We start from the raw sequence: 8,370 nt of genomic DNA, 5'->3' as shown, positions 1-8,370 counted from the left end.
ATGGTATACAAAATGCAGCCTTCCAACTGTTTGTCCTCCGGCTTTGGCACGCTGTAATTATCCGTAAGAACTCATAAAGATGTTTTCCTACATTTTGAAGCGTTATTCTACCCAGAAAAAACTGAATATATTTGTAAAATGTACATAAAATGTCATTTTATTTACTGATGCAAATTATATCTGACAGACGGCAGTCGTCGTAGTCAGTATTGCTGTAGTCGTTCCGGAAGTTTTCGGGTTATCTTAAGTGTCAACTTCCTGCCGGATCCTCAAGCCGTTGCAGGGGGTAATTGAAAACATTTCCCCTTACTTACCCCTAGAGGAAAATATTACATCTACTCAAATCTCAAATCCGGGCAGCCCAGACAGGGAGAATAAACACCATGAACATTTCTCTTATACTCCTAGCGAACGTCGAACTGTGTGAATTGTGGCACCGTCTTGTCGAAATCCCACATGCTCGTGAGCCGAATCGGCTAGTTTAGGTCCCAGAAAGGTACTGCGTATCGTTCACCAATCAAAGTTACGTCTTAATAATAATAATGTGCAGTTTGCGATCCTTTTTATAGCTTCACTAAACGTAGTGTGAAGTGCATGCCACACTTGCTAATATCTAATATTTCGCGTCTATTCTAATCTATTCTACTACAAACTGTGTGCGAAAAAAATTTTATCTGCTTTATTGCAGGCTTCACGACGGAAAATATAACTTCGATAAGAGCTCCTTTTAGGATTTCTCAATCTTAATCTTAATTTAGAAATCTTAATTTCATCTGTTATTTTATTATTTCGTTCTATTTTAACCAGTACCGAACTTTGTCAGTTTCTGTTGCAAAAAAAAATTAGATGCGAGAATTCTGTTTTGACTCGGGCACAACATGGCTTCCTCTTTTATGGCGCACCACTGGTGTAGATGAATAAATTAATGGATAAACTAAGGAACCTGAAGTTTCTGCTTCTAAGGAGTGGGTGTATTATTATTAGTATTGGTATTTTCAACATACGTATGTATGCAAGCAGAAAATCTAGTTGTCTGATTATTTCGTGCTACTTTATCACATGATTTATATACGATAGATATTAAATAGAACAAAATAAATAAATGTTAGATACAAATATATGACTGTTTGTAACGTTTTTCTTGGTATTTTGTTGAATTGTACACGCCAATCCGTAGTACCCTAATGGCCCGTATAGCTATTGAACTTTTTCTTACATCCCCTGCTTTGAGTTGAACTCAGAGGTTAAAAACAAGATCAAGTGCTTGATATTGATGCTTGTTGGTGTCGACTGTCCTATCGGAGAAGCCGATTTACCTCACAGCCAGTGTTATCAAATTTTCTCTGCAGAGTTTCACTGAAATGAAATTTGTTGTCCTCTAGAGGGATATGTAAGTAGTTCCTCAGCAAATGGAGAAGCTGTAGAGTAGGAGGGACTTCTGCCGCTTACTTTCTGTCCTGTGTGAAGCCTCAATGGTAGATAGCAGTTCGCACGTCGCTTTTCTTCTTTTCTTCTTCTTGAGATTTTTTCCAGCATACTGCACGTCGATTTCTACATAGAAATGCGAAGATGAGTTGTGGATAGGCGCTCTCAATCAAAGCATGGTTTTTGCAGTTGCAAAGTTCCGGGAAATTGATGTGGACGCTGTCTTCATCATGTAGATGGTTTTCTCAATTTTGGACACAGCTTTGCTCGTTATGTTGCAGAATGCAATATCCTTGCAGATTTGCAATGAATTGCTCCGAAACAGATGTCGGGATTTAAACCACTACTCTGTTACTTTTGAGGGTCGTACATTATTCGTCGACAAATATTGTATTTTCTTCAAAATACAGGAAGATTTCGAGACTTCTTTGACCTTTTTCACTTACATCTCTTAGATTGTTTTTGTCGCAGACAAGTCTTACATCAATTTATCGACTCCAGAAGGATGAAAAGTTTGGTTGGCTTTACGGCGGTTTTGAACCGCTTCTTGAGCGTGCAATCGCGAAGAACCACAACCTGTTGCGCCAAGGTCTTCTCTTGCATATTAGTTGAGACGAGTGTGAGTTGCGTTTTTAACATGAGCTATGTATCTGGAAAAATACATTTGAAGATGTCCACAAACGAGAAAATCAACAATAACAGCAGTACCAACGTTGAGACTCGTTGTGAAAAAAATCGCGAATTTTTCACGTTCTAAATCATTAGAATTTGTTTTGTTTCACTTCATTGAGTCTATGGATTTCCAATTTTTGTTTTCTTTCCTTTGTCTGTATATTGACAGTAGGAATCGGACAGAAGAAATGGGAGTTTCAAAGGAAACCGACAGTTTTCACAACTTTTACAATTAGAATTCTGTTTTTTGTTTTCCTTTGCAGTTCATACATGTAAAACTAGATTAAAGTACGTCCCAGAGAGTAACTTTCCTCTTTCGCGTGTGTGGGCATAGACATAAAAATCTATGTGCTGCAACATGTATTCTCGGAGCTCCCTGAAATTTGAGAATATTTCTATCACTGTAGCCAGCACATTTTTCCTTAGCGGAATCGAATTGCAGAGGAATCGTGTGACCTTGCAGCAGAGGAGAAATCTGAAATTAAAACCTAAAAAATATTTGCTTACTTAATCGCTGTTTCTCTGGATCGGCTTCGAAAAATGGGAATTCCCGATGTCCGCGTGCCGACGTTCATTCTCTTATCTACTGTACTAAATGGACTGAAACACGAGTCACTCTGGATACTTCTTTCTGTCACGGAATTTTTGGATTTTGAACCAATATTGTGGAAATGTCCGCACCTTTGGTTTTATGCTGGACAAAAACCATTCGACGTCTTCTTTTGGCCGCGAATTAATGTCAAACCACGAAGAAGAGAAGAGAATAAGAGGATGGAAGACTTTACGGGATGACTTGAATTTCTTTCTCTCCTGTTCTCCCTCTGTCAGATCGCGTCACATAACTTTCTTAATTGAGTAATCGAAACCTTTAAAGAGCTATCTGCATCGAATTATTTCGTACAACTCCATCGGAGAAAGTGCAACTCACACTAACATTCCAGAAGGGTGAGAACAGTAGTTGGAAGAAACAATGCTTTTTCCGAGAAAGTGCATTGGAAGCTGTCAAAAACAGAGCAGAAATCCAAAGCATTGGATTCCCGTCAAAATCAGGACCCGTTTAATTGCTGCCGCGCATGGTTAAAGGCAGCATACCACGAATCCGACGTGATAAAGGTGTCCGCGAGAAAAGCTAGACATGGGGCTGTAGATTGCGAGATTCGGGCTGGTTCCGCTCATCACTTACTAATTGTCGGTTTGTTCCTACGAGATACGTTAGAACGCTGCTCTATGTACACGTTTCAGTCCGCTCAGCGGCCTGATCTTTGGGCTGGTGAGAAGACATCATTGATCTTCGATCGCTCGCAAGTGGATGCGCCGCGTGCACAAGAATGATGCGTTGCAACTGAAATCGTCGTGAAAAATGGAGTCTTACATGCTGTTCCTTATGACGACTAGGGATGGACGAGCGGAAGCACGCCGGATCCCGGAATCCTCACTACCCCAAGTCTAGCTTTTCCCGCGGATTTCTTCACCACATCGGATGTGTGGTATGCTGTTTTTAATTCGTATGCTTTTTGTGGGTGCTCATGTTAAATGAAGTTTGGATGTGAATTTCTGTTTTTTTTTCTCAGAAGGGATGCCTTATTATTTTCTCAAATATTTATTACTATATTCCTTCAAATAGATTGGCACAGGGGATTTTCAGGAACTGTACATTCTCGGGATTTCGACTTCTTCATCTTTTGTGCTCGCTTAAAACGACAAACATTCTTTTTGTTTCTTGAAAACAATGAGAATAACCCTTCAAACTTGCTTGACCGATGTTCTGACATGTGTGCCTTTTTTATGCTGAGCTTTCAAGCTTCTTTTTGAAGAGATATTGCACTCGAGTTTCCATCGTTAAGGACTCTTTAGTCGATAACTTCCAAAGTTTGGATTTTTTCAAGCTCTTCTAAAAAAAACTACTTTCGTGTTCTCATAATTAACATCCAAGCCACCATATTCCCGCTGTTCCTTGTTTTGCGTGCGAAATCTGAGCAAATATATCATTACTTGCACATAATTATATGGTAGAATAATGAGCTACCTTGCCACTGACAGCTCACGACTGGTTAGCGTGTCCCCATATATACATATCCTTCGAGGCAGGTCTGCACTAATTTTAGAGGTAGTACTTGGTTGCGTCTGCGGGCGGTTCCGAACTGTCGACGGTTCATTCGCAGCCGAACCTCTCACCGACTGCGCTACATCCGCCAGTTTTCCTCATTAGCCATCATTATTTTGGTGCAATCTCAAACAGAACCTTTTCTTAGTGTCTTCATTTGCGGTGAGCAGATGTACACTGCAGCAAAATTTTCAAATATTTAGAAAAACATGGATTCAGACACACCTTGGATTACAGGTCTAAAAAGATTTAGAGTATACTGTGCAGCAGGGACACAAATAGGGCGCAAAAAAATGAGTAAGTAATTTTTCAAACCTACTTACCTACTATTTTAAGGAGTTTTTGTTTACTTATCGGATACTATGTATGTAGCTTCTGAAAAGTCGTGCCAATAGGTGCTTCTTCATTTCTTCGTTTATTTGTCTGTGTGTTCAGTTTGCGATAGATAAGTTCACCTCAATTTGTAACTACTAAGATTTGTAAGCAAACTTGTGCTTTCATCGATCGCTTTCACATCTCAGAAAATCCTGCCGTTATCCCTATGTGCGGGGACAGCTAATCCCTGAGAATTTTCAATCTGAAGAGTGGTTATAGGAACTACTACTCCATTTCATGACTGCGCTGATTTTTTACTTTAAATGACCACTTCTTGGTCAATGATCTGTTCATGTAATACTTTTTTATAAGAGACCTTAAAGTTTCTGCAGGATTTTTTAGCAGATTCGTCTTCGATTCCTTGTTGATCCTTCAGCTCAAATGAGGATAAAAGGATCGAACATTAACTTCCATTATCGGCTTCCCTCTTATATTATGTCTATAAAAAGAGCAAACAGTCCCAAGGAGTATCCGCCAACACAATAATTCTGTTCTCTTCTACTTTTTTTCATTTTAAATTGTTATTTACTCTGAACATATAATATTAGTAAAGGATTTCTTTCTTGTAAACGAAAGCATTGAAAATATATTCACATCATGTTTCTGATTCTCAGTTGTGAAAAGTTCTTGTGTGATTTTGAAGAATTCAATTTTTATTCAGATTATCATCGTTGCCGCGAATACTTTTGACGAGATTTTCAGCGGGTCCAATAACTGGCTGCTTGGCAGTCTTATTGCGAGTTTTCGAGTTGGCTGGCGGATCAAGGGCGGGATTTCACTGTTCCAGTCGGCACTAAATCAGTTGAACACTTTGGTTCGGATTCTCTAGAAATTTTCTTTGGCGTGCTGATCCTAAACTTAACTCAACAACTCAACTGAACATTTTCGACTTCTTTCTCTCTGCTTTCGTGTACGTTAAAGGCATCACCCCATGAACCTGAGGTGGTACGGATTTCCGGTGGAGTATTCGTATACGGGATCGTAGATTATGGAGAGGTGGGTGACTCCGTCCATTTCTTCCTAGTTGCCGTAAAAGAAACTGTCCGGAAGATGCGTCGCATGCACAAGGCTGGCGCGCTCCAAAAGAACTCGTAGAAAATAGCGCGCCGGAACGCCCGAAGCCGTATCGTCCGGGACCGTGGGTGCGGTTTTTACAGCAATTAAGAAGAAATGGACGGAATCACTCCCTCTCCATTGCCTACTATCCCTACGAATACTCCACCTGAAATCCGCACCACCGCAGATTCGTGGGGTGATGCCTACGACACAACACCACGCCATATTTTGGTTGTGAATTTTGGCTGTACGCCAACGCCGAAAACAGGGAGCGCGTGGTGGGACCGATCACGGCTAGAATTTCGGGGATAGTTGAATCCACGAGTGAGGAGGTCAGTAGGTTCCATATTGTGTAAAATACCTTAGGGTTGTCTCTGATACGTCCAACTACGTGTCGTTAGACTCGTTCTTTCATATATCGAGACTGCTAGGACCGTAGACTGCAAGAATTATCGAATTCCGATCTTCTGGTACTTCTAGGAGGAAATTTGCTCATAGAGGTGGCAGTAGAATCTTTGAGTTTCTTCAACCCAGAACAGTTTGGTTTCTTGGGAAACGCATGAAGCAAATTCCTTCGTCCTTTACTGTGTACGGCAATTCATCCGTGTGCTTCGACTGGATTTTGTGTTATCTGAAATGGTAAAGTATGTGAAAGTGCGCCTCGCGATGACTCATCACACGGCACTTCTTGGGAACTCCGCTCGGACACATGCAACATTGTGTACGAGGTAAGTGCCCATCTCTCCTTACAGTCGCTCGTCGTCCTCGAACTTGCTCCTTCGCTCCCGTAATTTTTAATTTGTCCTCAAAATTGCTCATTTGACGCGATTCAGCGGAAAATGCGTGTTATATTGTTGTTGTTGGTGTTGTTGCTCCTCATCGATACACCGTTCCACTGCGTCGCTGCCAGAAAATTAATTTTCGATTCTGGCAACTGTTAACTAACGAGACTAATCCTCTCTCAATCGTATCGTAAATTACGAACCCTTCTCTGAACAACGATGCGTTGGGGCAACTATTTAATTGATTTCATTAATTCAGCTATTCTTCCTCATCCATACTGAGAAGCGATTCTCTTCGAGAGACATCCACATCCAATCATGACATTTTTCTATTGTTTTGAATGATTCGAGCGAATGCCGCGAAATGTGCACCACCTGAAGCTCTTTAGAAATCTCTTGGATTTATGCGATTTGCTATTTAGAAACAAAGTAGCCAGTGCGTCCGAGTACTTTCAAAAACGTCTTTTTCTCTTTGGGCAACAAATATGTAAATGTGAATAGGTGAGGTGTTTTACAGAAAGTACACTCACGAACGTTATCGTCGCTGAAACACCAGAACGATCACAGAAAGTTCAGATTTTGACATTGCGTGCGATGAGTCGACAGTCTACGTTGAAAATGAGAAAGAGCATTTTGTTCTGCGGGCTTTTTTCGATTTCCAGCCAATCTGGATTTGTTTTGCTCACATTCGGCTTCCAGTTCTACTGCGGGGAAGTTCAACGATTAGCGTCACAGCTGTAATTATTTCACATGGTAAATTGTGTTGCTAAATAACATAACATAAAAAAGAAGTGATAAAGAGCCAAAATTCATAATTATAAGTAGTAATAATAAAATGATAATGATTAATAAAAAGAAAGTTGAGGATTGTATAATATGAAAAATCTTATAAGTGTTTGTTTTACCCCCCTCCCCTTACTTTCTCGGCGGCGACCCTCGGCGACCCTCCGTACTTTGGACTGTCTGAGGTAGGGTTGATCCCGTTCACCTAAGAAGAGTCTAGCTCTGCTCCGTCCAACATCTATGCGACAACTTTTGCACGTTCCGGTCCCTTCAGCAGCTTTTTGGTTGGTTCTGCTTGAACAGGCTGCTGAGGAGATTTCATTGGTTTTCGACCGCCCGCATGCGGATGCGGCGCGTGTACAAGGGTGGCGCGTTGGAACTGATTTCATAGGAAAGAACCTTTTCGATCAATTATGCGATGATTTTTCCTTCTCGTTTTTCTAAATCTAAACAAAGGTGAGAAAAATTCACTCATATTCTTATTTTCGTAAAATATTCATATTCATGGATAGTTTAGAAGGACTTGAGCTATAAGCGAGTTAACACTCAAGGTTATACATCAAATATACGGAAGAAACAGAAAGTTCTGGAAACGGTCCAGCATCGTCTCCGACTTTTTATGGTTTTTCTCCAATCATTGATCTATCCTTCTGTTATCGGTTCACTGTCTAAAAGCGAAGCAGAACGTAGAAATGAGTAATGTCATGATTACCAGTTTGTCAAATTTCCCTGACTGGAACGAGAGTACCTTAAACATGTGTAAATTAGGAGGTGTTACGAATTTGATTGTGTGAGGAATGTGCCAATATCTCCAAAGTTCAACTGTACATTCGCACGATTCCATAGTGGTGTTAGCAGAGTCGCATTAACGGTGTGTTAACAAGAATTTTTGAATTTAAAGTTTACAGGCAATCAGGATGGAATCAGGATGCAGGCGATCAGGATGCAGGATACAAACTCTAAGTTGGATAAAAATCTCCTCTTGGCGATTCCTTGCACTCTTATTACAGGAACTCGCATACGCACCACTCACATTATGAACGTACCTTTCGTCCTCATTTATACTCGCTGACAAAGGCTGTCAGATGAGGTGGATTCGCACTCTTTGAACGGAGAAAACACGACCTTTAAGGCAGCAAACAGCGCTCATTCACTCCTTGGAATATTTTAAAC

The sequence above is a fragment of the Necator americanus genome, chromosome IV (genome assembly GCF_031761385.1).
Source record: "Necator americanus strain Aroian chromosome IV, whole genome shotgun sequence".
Lineage (NCBI taxonomy): Eukaryota > Metazoa > Nematoda > Chromadorea > Rhabditida > Ancylostomatidae > Necator > Necator americanus.
This window is presented reverse-complemented; position numbering follows the sequence as displayed.